Consider the following 13,098-nt stretch of genomic DNA (forward strand, 5'->3'; position numbering starts at 1 on the left):
TGCTGGCACCGAGGCACGACAGCCAGCAGGAAACAGACACACTTCAACACCTTCCTGTCACTCCTCAGTCGCGATAGAGGTGACTATTCTCCAAGTAGACTCCATCTCACAAAGTTTGTTTGCTCACATCAGCTCGAGGCAGCACTAACCCCGCTCCCAAGCCACCCTTCCTCCCTGCAGGGAATAGCTGGGATTTGTCACAACTCCTTCAGCACCCTGGCTGTTCACCTGCAGTGTTTGTCCAGGAGGCTGGAGCACTGCAGCAGTACACTGTGATATTCCATACTGCACTACAAGCAACAGCTACATCCTCATTTCCACTGAAAACAGAGCCCTTCCCAACTGCTCTTTATCAGTATTCTTTACATTCACCAAACTTCTTCCCATCAGTAAAGAAGATTATTGCACTACAATTTTAAAGCAAAATGTGGCTGGTTTATAACCATATGATCTTAAGTATTTTCCAATTACTTCTCCCTGGGGCCTTTCAAGCACTGGGAATGAGAACTCTGATATCTAAGACTCTCTCCCAATTCTTAATCTTTTTAGAGGCTCTTCTACAGGCCAGGATAACAGCAGGAAAAACTTTGCTGCACTCCAAGGTCTCCATTCACATCACACAGCAACTTGCCTTTGTCCTCTCATTTTCTAGGCAGAAGCAGCAACTAAACTTCCCAATGATTGAGTCCTTCTTACAGAATTTAACCTAGAGAGAGATTTGCCTTCCTTGTTTCTCTGGGTGTTACAAGAAACCCCAAGTTGCCCTTAGTTTCCAAAAATCCTCCAGGGAAGTCCTACAGTTAGTTTAGGAAGTTCTCTGACTGCTGTGGCCCTTACAGATACAAATTTCTTACTCTGCATGATGACACTGTTTGGAAAATGTGCATCACCCAGGGTGAAATCCACAGGTGGGACAAACTCTGTGCCAGTGCATCGCCACATCCATCTTTTGGCCACCACCCCATACAGGGTAAGGGGGCACCCGAGCCCTCCTCAGCTGCTCACCACCCACTGGGGTTCATCCCCGGGGGACCTGAGTGCCCAGCACCCACAGCCTCCTCCCCCTGAGCTCAGCGTGACCCCACAGCTCCCACCTGGCTCCTCCACACTCAGGCTGAGCTCCCCTGGGGCTGCGGGCTTTGGCCACCCCAGGACACGAGGGGTGAGCCCCAGGCAGCAGCAGCAGGGCTGCAGGGGCCACCCTGAGCTCCAGCCCCTGCCAGGAAGGCAGGAACAGCTCTCCAAGCTGGGAGCAGCAGGAGCTGGGGCCGGGGTTTTAGCGCACCCTGGGCTGCCTAGCACAGCTGAGGACAATCGCACTGAGCAGGTCCGGCTGCAGGGAGGGGCAGGAGCAGCAGGGAGGGCGAACACCAAGCACTAAGGCAATTTAAACCCGGTGATCTGTTGGGATGAGCGACCTTGTCTGAAACTGGGAGCCACAGCTAAAAAAAAAAAAAGAAAGAGAAAATAAAATTTAAAAAAGCCATTTTTCTTGTGAGCCTGAAAATTGAAAAAAAAAAAAAAATGCTGCAAGAATTCCAATTTGCTAATGGATAACACATAATTCCTCTGCACAGAACAATTTGAAGCTGTGTTATCCAAAGTCAAAAGGTTATCAAAGCCAAGAGTTGTTACAGCACTGAGAAAACTAAAGATTAGGAACTCCTAATTAGTACAAAAGTCATGAAAGTATGCGTAGAAGAGCAGTTAGTTCTGCATACTCTGCTGGGGAAGAAGCATTTGCTCTTGGATCCATGCACAGCACAACCCTCGAGGGCAGAGCTGTGAGCAGGGCTCGGGGCTCACACAAAGGAACTCAGTGCTGAACAGACACTTCATTTTTGGGGCCAGGTCATTTTTCCCCAGTTCTGAGCCTGCCAGTAAGAGTTAATTGGTGAGAACTGTGACAGCAACTGCTCTAGTGCAGAAAATGTCTTCCAGGGATTGCAGGAATGATCTCCTTCATTACTTTGCGTGTGCTGCCGGGGAGCAGATGGATGGCGGTGCCCGGTCAGCGCTGACGGGGAGCAGATTGAGCACAGTGACATGCAGGTGAGGTGGGATGCCTTTTACCCCCTATTGACTCAAGAAAGAATAGTCCTGGAGAAAGGATATCACTGTTACTGCTTCCCAGGTTTATTTCAAACCCCCGTTCCCCTCCCTTTGGAAGAGACTGGGCAATGATCACCAGCAGTACAGTGGCAAAGCAATAAATAAATCAGTCAATAAATCCTGAGCTGTCTGCAGCAAATGAAGTAATTTCACCATATTTCAGAGCCTGGTACCTGTGAGCATGTCAGGATGTGCTGCCAACAGCTCTCTTTGTGCTGAGGACCTGCCCAGTTACTGGGCTCCAGAGTTTTGTGGAAGATAAACATTTGCATGCAAAAAGCCTCTTCTCATCAAAACCTGATGCTGCTCTTGCAAAGGATCTGCCACCAGCTGCAGTTGAACGTGAACTGCTTATTTCCCATCTGGGTCTGAATTACAAGGAGTAGAAATTGTGACTGAAATAACTGGATAATTTATTGAAATAATTAAATTTAAAAATAATTTAATAATTAATATTTCTTTTCCTTTCACACTCAGGTCTCATTGGAAAATCACACACTGGGAGGAGAACATTCCTATTGTTTTCTAACCACACATTTGCACACCATGAGGGTTAAAATGCCCCTAGAACAGGAGGTTTGGATGGTTAAGTGTGAGATATATTTATTCATTTCTTTGACACATAAGAATGAAACAAATAAACTGTTGCTACTGAGAGAGCTCTGGACCATCCAAGCATTCCATAAAGAGACATGAACAGAGCTGAGCAATACAGGTGACAGGAGAACCTGGATTTGACTGTTCTTACTCCTCATGCTCCCACCAGGTTGTATATAAATGCTGCATGGACATCACGGGCAAAAGCAGATTCCTGGTTCTCAGACAGACATCTGCTTTTTCTAGCAGAATCCCCAACATTATCACTCCTGTAATTGCAACGGAGTGGGGATTTACTTCTAATATCAAGGTGAAAGCACCTTATATTTTAAAAATTAAATTTACAGTTCAATGTTGGAGTTGAAACAAACAGAAAATCTCCCGGGGAAGGGATAATGGCTCCATGTTCCTGCATGAAATGTCTGCATGCATGATGCATAAAGGCCATCGCTTCACTCGAGTCTCTTGGAGACTCATCTCTCCAGAACAAGCTTTCAGGCTGTTTTCCCTGGCCATACGTGCACTTCCCAGCCCTCACGGTCACAGTCTCTGTTTATGAAGTCATTAACACAGAAGGAATAAGTCCTTCAAGAGAGGAGAGTTATGTAACTGAGTATCTATAATTAAATTGAGCTGTGACACCAATAATCAGACTCCATGGAACACAGGCTGAGACTCTGAACTGGGCAAGGAAAGCAGGGCTCAGGGGATGGGTGGGACTCCAGACTGCTCCCGGCAGCTCTGGGGGAAACGGGGCTCAAGTCAGAAACAGCCAATGGTTGTTTTTATCTCAGCAGTATTTCATGGGTCTTTGCCCGAATCTCATTGTCATCAGTAGAAGCTTTTCCATGCACCTCAAGGGCCTTCGAATGAAACTCCTGGTGCTCAGACTCACAAGCAGCTCCACATGTCCCACACTGATGGTCTCAGTCCCTGGCAGTTTCAGCAGAAAAGTCACACAGGTTGCCCCTCTCACCTGTGCAGCTTCCTGCACAATCACAGCTCGGGTGTCCAGAGTAAAGCTTGACACGAGGACCATTTTCCTGCTGCTGCCATTCATTTGTACATCAGACCGTGGACAGCTCCAGGCAGGGCTCCAGCCCCGCCCTGGCTGACGCTCCCTGCTCTGCACTTGCAGTCACAGCCTCAGCAGATGGCTCCTGCAGTATCTGGAGTTCTTTATGATCCTAATCTTTAGTTAAAATTGTGAGAGGCAGAGCAGAGCTGGTGTGCTGGACAAAGGCAGAACAACAAGAGTATTTGGGAAGACATTAGGGAAACAGGCTGGGAGTATTTGGGTTTTCCACTTTGGAAGAACCTGCTGTAGTGGTGTTTGCAAGTGGAGAGGCGTGAGGAGTCGAATGCCACCTAAGCACTGAGAGCTGTGGCTGCTAATTGCTGCCATGGGGCTGGAGAACATTCCCTGTCTTTGCCATACGCAGCTACAGAAAATCGCTGCTCATCCAGCTGCGGGTGTGTGACAGGCACAGCACCTTGGGGACAGCTTGGGGCGAAGCTGGGCCATGCAGCAGCAGCAGCACGTTCACGAGGAAATCCGCCACGTGCTGACGCTCCAGCTCTCCCAGCAGCGTCATGTAGTCCAGATAACGTAAAACCCCAAAGAGAAGGTGTCCCTGGGGATGAAGAGGGTTCTTTGGAGGAAGAGATTAAAATATTCCTGGATGCAAACCTCCTAAATTCCAGCAAACAACAGCAGATTCTGGGGCAGTAATGGATGTGCTGCAGATTCACATCGGCCCAGGAGAGTTTAGGATCCATAAGGTCAAATGCAGCTGGTACATTTTAAACAGAAAGGGAGATAAAGCGTAAAGACAAGTTCAAGCTTTATTTGAATTCAAACACAGAAGGAACCAACTGCTACTGAATTTCAACAGGATTCGAGTGACTGCAGCCTTTAGGGTCCTGTGAAAGCCTTGTGAGTAACTATCCCCCAAAGTGTGCTTGCACACAACTAACTTGCTTAAGTAAATACCTTTAAATCAGCCCTGCTCAGTGCTGCTCAGCAGGCACAGGTCTGGTGGCAGAGCACTTCAGAACACAGCTAAGTGTGCAGATACACAGTGTTGTAATTAGAAGCAGGACAACATTATCACATGGTCATTCTCTTTAAGCCTTCCAAGATGTTTCTCTTCCATACTCCTCACAGCTGTACCATCTCAGGGCATAGGTGCTATCTTAGGACCCTCACAGAAGGTGGATAAGGACAAGTGTAAGAGAAAAAGAGGATTAAAAATTACAAAACAAACCCAAATGTATCTCATGGTTCTCTTCCCCTCAAATTTGAAAGCACAGTTAATACTCAGGGTGTAAGAGAATCTTTGGGAAGCAGTTCTCTGGCCCTGTGCCCTCCCTGAGCTGTGCTCCATCCACATTTGCCAGCAGATCCATGCCCCTGCCCGGGAGCACTGGATCCAACCTGGGACCAAATATAACCACAGTCTTTTGGTAACCACTAGGATTTTAGCAGAATTAAGCAAAGTTTAATCCTTTCGGTGATATCACTAGGAACTGGGATAAGTTATATTTTGCTGCTGCTGTGGTCCTCCCTCTGAGTTCAGACTTTCATTCTCCAGCTGTTGCTGGTGTGGTTTGCAGGAACAAGAGTGGAAATACCTCCCTGGAGAGGCCCCTGGCAAAACCCCCTGAAGCAGAACGAGGCGTCTCAGCATTGACAATACAAAGGCAAAGAATATGCTGTTCTCTAAAGCAGTGCTGTGGAGATTCACAAGCTACAAGATGTAAAAGGACACGAGGAAGATGACTTTTATATTGGCTCAGAGGCAGCAGCAGCACAGGCGCCGCGATTGAAGCAGCTCTTGCCCTCAGCACATTCCGTGAATGGCCTCAAGCACATTAAAAACAAGCCAGGGAGGGAAAACAGCCAGAAAAGCCAAATTCATTCGGTTTGCTGTCTGTAGGGATAGAGCATCACTGCTTGAGGTACTAACAGCAATCTGAACAATTGTGGAGATGATGGGGATGGTGTCACTGAAAGGCATCCTCTGTCAGCCCCAGCTGGCTCTGCTGTCCATCCACATGATGGAAAATGCCTTTGGAGGCAGAGGGGTCACTCTGGTGTCCATGGGGCAGTCTCTGCTGGAGCAGCCAGGTGCTGCTGGATTTGTTCGTTGTTTTTCATAGCTGTGAATCCTTCAGGCAGGATGAGGGGATTTACATCCACCTTAACTGTGCCTTCTGTGAATCACCTGCAATAAAATTAGACGTGAAGAGAAACTTTGCAGCTCTAAGAAACTTTGCCAGCCTTTTCTTCATTATTTTCATTTTCTGCCTGTTCCACTTACATGATTCCTATTCTGTCCTGCTTCTCACAATCAAGCTTCCTTTCTTCCCCCTCCATCCCTTCCTAGACAACTCTCTTCCTCTCATTCTCCACCTCCTTTCACGTCGTGACTGATAGCACAGAGCACTAGGCAAGTTCCCCTCAAAGACTTGAGAGAGTTTTGACACAACTTTGTGTTCTTCTACCTTTGTGTTATCCAGAAAAGCTGTTTGCATCCCCTGACCTGGGAGGCTCAGCTTGCAGCATCCAAGCGTTGTAAAATACCTGACTTTTGAGCACCTCACACCCATGGGGAGAAAACAATTTATATCAACATTCCTGATTCTGGGGCTCTGTGAGCAGAGGGTGAACAGGGTTGGGGGTTGTCCTCTACTGCCACTCATCAGGTTACCAAATCTATTCAGGTTTGCTCAGATGATGAGGCCTTGTCAAGATTTGGAAGCCTTGTAACACTTATCTGGAATTTCCAGATGTCCCACAGAACCCTGGAACAGTATTTGTGATCAGGCTGTGTCATCTGGAAGCCCAGCCACACTCCCTGTGTGCCAGGCAGATATCTGGGCAGGTCTGAACTTGGTCTTCACAAGAGGTTCTGAACAAAACTACAGTAATTCATTTCTCTTTTCTTTTCAAAGGACCAAAAGTAAACAAAGGGCTTAGTTCAACTCTGGGAGGCAAATCAGTCCAGTGGCTTTAGGGGAGAGCAGATCTGGAATTAAAATGGCATTTTTAAAGTGCCCTGGACCAGCTGTTATTTTGTTTCAGCTTCTGCAGGGCATTATCTGCAAAGTCCCCCTGGGATGCTGTGAGTGAGAGATACTGTACAAACCCTGACATTCATTATCCTGCTGCTGTGAACGTGCCTCGGTGGCTCGGAATTTCAGATGTCTCCTGTTAACATTACGGCTTTTAAAAGAGGATTTGCATTTAAAAACAAGCGGGTTTGCTTGCAGTCCTGAGAAATACAGAACAATAACCAGACTAAAAGGTGGCCTCTGATGTGTCAGCCAGAGCAGCTCAGGGCAATCTCTGAGCTCCTGCTCACACTTTGCCCCTTCCCTCACGGCCGTGGACAGGGAAGGTTTATGTAACCCAGCCTGTCCATCACTGCCTGCAGTGCTGACTTCCCAGCCAAAGTGGTGGCCCAGGCTTTTCCACCGAGTGATGAGGTTTTATTCATAAATACTGTATTCACTCTGGGTTTCATCATTAGCTCTACAGCTTCACGGGGTTTAAAAGCATATGTCAATTAGCACTAAACGCACTCTTCAGGGCTGTAGCAACAGGCAGATCTTCTAAAATATCCTTTACAGCATCCTCGGCTGCGTTAGAGACCGATACTCTTCCCACAAGCCCAGCCTATTTTCCGAGCTCTGAAGGTCCCCGAAGTGTCCTGTCCGTCCCTGCGGGCCGTGGCGGCGCTCGGACGCGGCTGCTGGCCCGAATGCTCTCCCACAGTGCCACCCGGCGGGGGCTGCGAGCCGCGCTCACCGGGCTGCGGGCACGCACCGCTAATGGCCCGACGGGAAGGGACCCGGGGAGCCCCCGGCCAGCTCGGGACACAGGGAATTCCCACCCTTCCTTGCAGGCAAGGAGGAAAGGGAGACGTTGCAGGGATTTGGGTTGTGCAGTACTCCCTCAGTCTTAGCATATGGGGAAAATAAACACACTATTGCAAAGGAAGCACGATGGTAGCACGGGGAATATTGGGAAAATACGGCACAGCAACTGCGGGAAAGAGAAAGAAATGGTTCACGAGGTTACACAGACATGTACAGGCGTCACAGCTCAGCGCGGTGCCTCCCTCCTTCAAACACAGCATCTGCTCCGTGCTGACAGGCACACGATCCCAGCCTGCAGGCCTGAGCTGCTCCTCCAGAAAACAACATTTCCTTCTGTATTTCCAGGCTCCAGAATGGGACGAGCCACCAGCATCGCTTGGAGTTGTAAATCCCAGCAGACACTGACTCCTCACAGCCGCTGCCGGTGCTCTCCCGGGGATGTTCCCGAGGGAAGAGCACAGACCTTGTCCCACGGCACAGAGTGGCAGCTCCGTGTGTCTGTCCCACCCCGCACAACGTTGTTGCTGCTGTGAAACCTCCTCCATCAAACAGGCCTCCATCAAACAGCACTTTTTTCTGCAATGCTGGGTCACACGACAACAAAAACACTTCAGGGAAGGTTTTCTCCCATTTAGTATCAATTATTTTCTGTAGAAATCACACAGAGAAGCTTGACCTAAGAATGAAAACAGGAGTCTAGTCCAGAGGATGTTGTGCTTCACTTTATGATCCTGCTAGAGGTGTCCTGTGTGTCTTTGCCCAAACACATCAGCATCTGCCTCAAGTCAGGGTGTGCACAGGAGCCGCTCTGCTCCACACCTGTCCTGCAGGAACCCGTTCAGGACCGAGCTGCTGGAAGAACAGTCGTAACTGACCTGGGGCTGCACTTCGGTCCTGCCAAAGACCTTTCAGGTAAAAGGAAAAAGCCCAGTTCATGCATTGAACTGGAGCATCTTCTCGATTTTGTGGATTAGTTTAATTTTCTGTTTCTTTTCAGTGGGACTCCAGACTTCTCTGGAGGTGGGTCTGAGCAGTAGGTGATTGATTTCCTCAGTTTCCTTGATTGATACCCTCAGTTTCTTCTGCTACACAAAACAAAAGGGAAATTCCCATCTCAAATGTAGATTTAGAGACAAGACTTTCTTGCACACCCTTCCTAGGAGCTGCCTGCAAAACTGTGCTTCAGTGCTAAAGATCTGTGTCAAGCCCTCATGTTCCAATGGAGTAACAAAAATATTTACGCTCATGTAATTTAGTTAAAAATTCTGAGTATCTGTGTGCTAGAAGTGTTTGTGTATTATAAGAGGACGTAAGTGGCAAGTATGAAAAAAAACCCACCCTAACTGTACAAAGATTTTAAGATATTTCAATTTTTAAAATCCTGAATTTTGCATCTGTCAAACTTTCCTGTGCAAGGAGCAAGGACATGTTCAGAGCAGCCACACAAGGAGGTGAAACACCTCAGCCTTCAGGCTGTAAATCAACCCCTAATTGTGGTTAAGACTAAGGAGGGAGTCTATGTAGAGATTAGGTTTCATTCTCTGGGAGTTTTCTCATTGATTTAGAAAGGACTCAGGTCACTGCTCCAGGATTTCCTCCATGAAACATCCGTGATCATGGCTGGATAAAGAATAAAGAATTAATTTAGATATCGCCTAAGAGGAGACATTGAAATGTGAGTAGGGAATAGGAACCAACAGTCTGTCCTCAAGCTCCCCGTTATTAGCATTGAACATGAGAATAAATAAATACAAAATGGAACATAAACAAGTCCTGCCTGTGAGGGGCTGCAGTCTGACAAAGAGAGCAATAACGAATAAAAGAGCCAAAATCCTTGTTCCGGCATGCTGGGGCCTTGGCTTAGGGGCATTCCAGAGCCTGGAGCAGGCAGAGAGCATCCATATGGACCCCTTGCTCTGTGACAGCAATTCCCAAATGCAGGCCTGGCTGTGGTGTGAGGACAGAGCCTGGAGCCAAGCACGAACAGGCAGCAACCGAGTTCTCACCTCTCTCCTCACCCCATCACGAGTCTCACAGCACTCAGAACCCGCTCAGGGAGAGACATGGCTCTTGTCCAGAGTTAATTAATAATGGATACATTCAGTAGAGGGTTTTAATAAAAGATCAGATTGACGCTGTTCAGGTGTTCCAAACACAGGTACCATCTCCACATGAGTCTGTCTGGCTCTTTATCACCTCTGTGGTGTCTGTAGTCATAAATCCGAACAATCCGTCCCACCTTCGCTCCTGCCTTCCTCCTGCTCCTGCGTTTTTAGGAGCTTCAGGGACAGCACTGCCTGGCTCTATCCCTGCTTTTACACTTATACACTTCTCTAAGGAAATGGGATGTTCCAGGCTGCAGCATCAGAGAGGGATTCATGTGCCCTGGAGGAACAGGGATTTACACCAGGAAAACTTCCAGTGCTGATTTAGGTGAGAACATCATATCCCTGTGAAGGGAGTGGAACGGACCAGGGGCCGTGGCCTCTTCAACCAGGAGCCTTTGAGAGCTGTTGAGGGACTTTGTCAAGGACATGGAGTGACAGGACACGCTGGACAGTGACATGAGCTCTTCCTTTGCTGTGCAGGGAGGGCAGTTCTGTTCACCGAGGGTATCACTGGCCACTTCTCTTCCTGACCTGCAAAATCCCATGTCAAGAATACACAAATTAATAAATAAAAATAAAGTGATACAAAGATGTAAACAGCCATATTATTAATTTGAAGTGAAAGGGCAAAAAAGCCACAAATCCCAGAACAGCTGATGCCGCATTACCTTCCCATGTGGCAAATAAAAACCCTGAAGTAAATGTGTTTGCTTTTCAAAGAAACACAGAAAAAAGTTTCCAGTGTGTAGTGGTTTGGTCCAAAATACTCATTACTGTTTATCTGCTGTGAGATAAGAATTAGGAGAAATGCAAAGCAGGCACCAAACTTGAAAGAATATAAAGAAGTTTATTAACAGACCTAAAAGAGGAAAAAAATTATACCACCTTCAGAACTCTCCTCCTCCCCCCACCTTCCTCCCTTCTCCCACTGACAATGTAAAAAGACAACCCTTAAGATGTTCAGTCTGTTTACCACTTCCATAATAACCTTGTTCAGTCCATTTAGAAAGAGAAGTCTCTTCTTGCTCATGCTATGAAAACAGTATCACAACGAGACAGCCGCCCACTTCCAAATATTGTTCAGTCCATTCAGGAAGAGGAGTCTCTCTGCCTGCGTGTGAGTCCTTTCCCCCGACTTGCAGCTTTTCCCGCAACTGCTTTCAAGGGTCCACTCTTGAAGTTTTTTGGGGTACAATTTTAAGGTTGAGCCGTTCAGAAACAAAAACAGAGGCCCTTCTCCTTCCCTGGGAGCAAAGGGTCTTCATCATCTTCATCGTTAGGACTATCTCTGGGAGCATCTCTAGGAACTGAGGTTTTCTCCTTTCCCATTTGGAGCAAAAGTCCTCATCTGGTTCATCTCTAGGGACTGAGGTTTTCTCCTTTCCCGTTTGGAGCAAAAGTCCTCATCTGGTTCATCTCTAGGGACTGAGGTTTTCTCCTTTCCCATTTGGAGCAAAAGTCCTCATCTGGTACATCTCTCCCTGTCCAAACTTCTCATGAAATTACAGCTGCGTCAGCATCTGCCTATCTCAGCGCAGGTGCTTTTGCTCACGAGTTGAACACTCCACCCCCCATATCTTCATGAAATTACAACAGGATACTCTGATATATCATAGCTTCACGCCGGGCCCACTGGCCCCACACGGGCCCCGCAGCCACCTGTCCCAGCGCCGGAAACGAGAGAGAGCTTGGAGGGGGAGTTTGCCTATTCTTAAATGTGGATAACAGAGGTGATCACAACTTTAAGTGGCTTAGAGAATTGTCCATATCCAAACTGGCCAGCTGATAGGTTCTATCAGTTCCCAGAGGAAACTGTAAGCACCCCTTAGCAAGGACGTCCCTTCCGGGACTATGCTTGCTAACCTATGACACAGTGTCAGTATCATCCTTCCTTCATCCCACCCTTTTTTCTTTCCTTCCCTTAAATGTTTCAAGCTCTAAATTTTTCAGCAAGGAAAATATTTGTAAAGCCCATTTAATATTTACAGATGTTAAGTGGCGGAAGAGCAACTTCCTTTTACATTTCCCAGCAGACGCCTCGTGCTCCATCTCTGCTCCTGCCTGTCACTGCGAGTTACATCACCGGGAGCTGGAGAGGGGAGGAATCGTCTGGGAGGCTGCAGGATCTCCACCTGGGCAGCTTTTCCCATCACATCAGAGTGAACTGATGGAGAAGCAGATTTCCCTCCTGATGGGCAAGTTTCAGGTGTACTTTGGATGGGCCACTGCACTGAGAAGCTTTTCCTTCCAAATAATTTATTTTTCACTAAAAAATACAAAATTAACTTTTAATTCCAGAGACAACTCCTTTTTAAAAACTACAGAGATTTCTCTGCATCCCTGTTAAAATGCAGTCTGTTAAATAAAACAGTTACACTTTTGTTCTCCATAACACAAACAGATTCTTTGGGGTTCATTCTCGTTCTTTTTTTTTTTAAATTTAAAAGGAGCTTCTAATTGGATAACCATGAGTAGCTGACTTTTATCAAGACCCTTGATTTATTTTGTTGCTTCCTTTACAGCAAACCGTCTTTATACCTAATTATAGAAAAGGCTTATGCTACAAAATGTGCAAAATAACGATATAAACCTGTGAAATTAATTATGTATGGTCAGGTACTGACATTGCCAGCTGACAGATTGAGCTGATTTCTGGGTTCTCGTTACTGTCTATGGCAAGGGCTCCCTATTCTGCTGTTGGATGGTCAGAGCTTCCCTTTTCAAAGACAAACCTTCCCATACTTCCTCAATCAACATTCCAGTTGATCTGTCATCACTCGTTTTAACAAAGGAGATACAGTAGGACAAGGCCAAGTTTAAATCATTAATAAAAGCTCTTTGGAGGATGAGCCATGATGTGGGACACAGCTGCCCAGGGTCACTGAGGGAACGCTCTGGCTGCCTGGCAAGTGGGCTCTTGCTGGGGCACCAGCGTGCCCCCCAAAGTGCTTTCCCAAGGAGGAAGGGGAGGTGTAAGGCACCAGGCCCAGGCTGGGGCTGTCCCTGCCCGTGGGGCACCGGGGCTGCCTCTGGCACCTGCCAGGGCTGTCACCCGTCCTTGCATTCCCAAGCTGCTCTGCTATGAGCCTGGGCAGCTTTCCATTCTCCATATTCTTTGATTCTTTCAAAGATCAGGGCAATACGAGCTCACACCAGTTCTCCTCCGGCAAATGGAATTTGTTCTGACACCTGTGGCATGACAGGGCAGCGCCAAGCCTTAACCTCCCCACAGAGCTGCCACTTCTCCTTGACCTGGGGTTATTTCCATTGTAATTCATGTCCCGCAGATGCCGGCAGAGCTCCTGGAAGCTCTTCTACCTCACACAGAACTGGCTGGAAGCGTTTCCAGGCCCTCCAGCCACGCTTCCTGCTCACCTGTGATCCCAACACCTCCCTT

General features: G+C 47.5%; 1 long non-coding RNA gene across 1 annotated transcript; it reads right to left on the reverse strand.

Moving 5' to 3' along the window:
• Positions 1–4,536: 4,536 nt before the first annotated feature.
• On the reverse strand, positions 4,537–10,729 carry LOC108446965. The gene is made up of 2 exons (XR_001862310.1): positions 10,690–10,729; positions 4,537–10,232 (listed from the first exon to the last, which is right to left on the reverse strand). It is a non-coding gene; the product is annotated as an uncharacterized LOC108446965 (long non-coding RNA).
• Positions 10,730–13,098: the final 2,369 nt, after the last annotated feature.

The sequence above is a fragment of the Corvus brachyrhynchos genome, unplaced genomic scaffold (genome assembly GCF_000691975.1).
Source record: "Corvus brachyrhynchos isolate BGI_N302 unplaced genomic scaffold, ASM69197v1 scaffold95, whole genome shotgun sequence".
In the NCBI taxonomy this organism is placed as follows: domain Eukaryota; kingdom Metazoa; phylum Chordata; class Aves; order Passeriformes; family Corvidae; genus Corvus; species Corvus brachyrhynchos.